Below are 2,880 nucleotides of genomic sequence, written 5' to 3'. Positions count from 1 at the left end.
GGAAGCAAAGGAGGTAATTTCAAGGGGCAGGTGAGCTAGAGTAGGGAGGAGGGGGAAATCATCAGTGGAAGATGAAATCAAAGTCCTTACAAAAGGCTTACCCATTCTGATGAACCTTCCAGACAGAAGAAATTAAAGTTTAGAAGGGATAAATTAAACTCAGGGTTAGATAGCCAATACTTTGAGTATTAATTGATGATATCTGCCCCTAGATCTTTCTGACTCTAAGATTAGCACTTTATTTTACGATGCTGTAATTTCTCAAAAAGGAAGTAAAATCCCAGATATTTCAGGCACTGTTCACATACAATAGGTGTTAAGTACACTAGTATACTAGCCTTTTTCTTAAAAATCATGACAACAGGCTTCATTTTCACTCAGAAAGTCCTTTAACTGGTTTATTTCAGAGTCTTTATTGTACATAGCAGGGCTTCTTAAAATTTTTCCACTAGGGAACTCTTGTCACCCAAATTTTTTATGTGGCCTAGGCATATGGGGTGTGTGTGTGTGTGTGTGTGTGTGTGTGTGTGTGTGTGTGTTTGAAGAACTTCTAGCAGTTGTATGTAGTAAAGATAAGGTGAAGAACTTCCAGCAGCTGAACTTCCAAGGACATTTAACTTCCTCTTCTGTATTTTTAGTTTCTCTAGGTCTCTGTGACCTGCGTGAGTATGTTGAGTGGTAGCCAATATATACTTAGATTTTAGACATATGTATTTAACCTCGAATGATGACATTTATCACTGTTCAAGTTACCAACATCTGGCCAATTAGTTGCCTGATGTATGGTTCCTCCCAGAACTAGGAATCTGCTGTTTTTGGCACGAATAACATCCAATTAAGGGGTTGGGGGGCACCTATCTCTTAATGTTCTCCAACTCATGATGTAATCCTTTGTATCTAAACTATATACCTTATCCCCTTCTTTAGCCCTTCTACCGTGAGCTCGCTCTCTTTCCTTCCTCGTGGTGGAATTGCTCATTCTCATGAGAATTAATTAAACAACTTTTCTGCTTTTTACTTCGAGAGGTCTCTGAGTAATCATTTTTGGATAGGATTTCTATCCCTCACAGATATATAAAATAGGTATATAAATCAAATATTTAATGATGATAAAAAATTTATTTTAAAGCAATTCCTTGGTACACGTAGAATTTTTTATCTTTAAAGAAGAAAGCAAATTTGCATGATAATGAGATGGATATGCTTGTTTATTTTTACATAAAGAATTAAATCTTGGTGGAATATTTGATATTTTACTGTTGCCAAATTTTTCAAGGCCCCCACTTCAGTTATGCTACCCATACAGATTTGGGATCCATGGTTTAAGCTTTGGTACATAGAACCATGATAGCTTCTGCTAAGGATAAATAGTACTTACCTTCACTGAAGCTTACAATCTAGTTGGAAAAATGAGACAAAAAATAATAATAAAAGGTGTGAAAAGGTCTTTGAATGCCTTGAAACTGTACAGATCCTGGATTTTAATGGTATAGATGCTTCCTACAAAACAAGTTACACAAAAACTTAATGCTTTCTTATTCCTTTCCTTTCTCATTCTTTGCTAGGCAGGGTCAACAGTGTGAGCCATAGTGAAGCAAGGAATTCCAAGTAAATTGAGAAGGTAGCCTGGAAAATCATGTTGACTGGAAGAAGAATAGGGTTGAAAAAATTACAAAATTATGCCCCCAAACCCACTCTACTTGCCTAGCCCTTCCTTTATCTCTCTCTCTCTTCATTCAAGATAAATTGGACCATTAAAGCCTATCTTTGTTTTTCTTCTGTATGCTTGAAATGCACTCTGCATCATCTCTCTCATAATCCTCATCACCCTAAGAGAAAGGTCAAATACCAAATGTCTGTTCCTGACATCCCATAGCCCTTCTTTAATGTAGTGGTAGAAGAGGGATGGGGAAACCCTCTTTGAATATTTAAATAGTTGTTGCAAAAAAGAAAATTTATTCTGTTTCACTCTAGAAGAAAAAATTATCAGGGAGTGGAAGTTGCCGATGTCAATTTAGATTTGGTATCCAGAAGGGGAAGAAACCAAACCAAAACAAACTCCGGTAATCCAAACTATCTAAAAGTGGAACAGGGTGTCTTGGGAGGTAGGGAACGTACTAAAGGTCTTAAAATGCAAATTGAATGACCCCTGACATATAGGGGATTCTTACTCAGGGACAGGTTGGATCAGTTTTTAGAAGCTGTTACACAACCCGAGGTTGTTTTTTGTTTTGTTTTGTTGTTTTAAAATTCTGGTCGGTGTCCTAGAAAAGCGCTGAGCCGCCGGCAGGACATAGGACAGCTCACAAGAGGTGAATTTAGGACACACAACAAATACCTCTGTCCTCAATTCACCCACCCGGGAACCGACTGCCGAAATACACCAACTCCATTCCACCTGTTGGCAGGACAGGAGGGGACATTCCCTGCTATTAACACGTTTCCCAGCTGGCGGAGACGCGAGTGCAAATCCTGTCTTCACAGCCAAGAACTTAACGTCCGTCCCAGGCAGTAGCGGGACTAGTTGGGGGGTCGTTTTTCCTCCCCAGTCACGAAGCATAGTGGCGGGAATTGGGTGTATTAGTCAGAGTTAAGTCTACGTCTCGCAAACGGCCAACAAGTAGGGCGCTAGACCCCGCACAGCTCTAGCCTTCAGAAAACACTGGGAGTTTCAGGGAGAGAGCGAGAGCAGTAAGACGTAGGGCACTGAACCACGCAGATAAACGGGGCGGGGGAGGAGAAGGATGAGCCATGAACCTCACGGTGCCCTATGGGAGTTGTAGTCTCCTACGTGTCTCGGCCGCCCTTCAGCTTCAGTAGCGAACTTCATCTCCCAGATGCCAGTGCAACGTGGAAGGGGGTAAGGGAAGCGCTCTGACG

Source organism: Sarcophilus harrisii, chromosome 1 (genome assembly GCF_902635505.1).
Source record: "Sarcophilus harrisii chromosome 1, mSarHar1.11, whole genome shotgun sequence".
Classification (NCBI taxonomy): domain Eukaryota; kingdom Metazoa; phylum Chordata; class Mammalia; order Dasyuromorphia; family Dasyuridae; genus Sarcophilus; species Sarcophilus harrisii.
Note: the sequence above shows the minus strand (reverse complement) of the source record.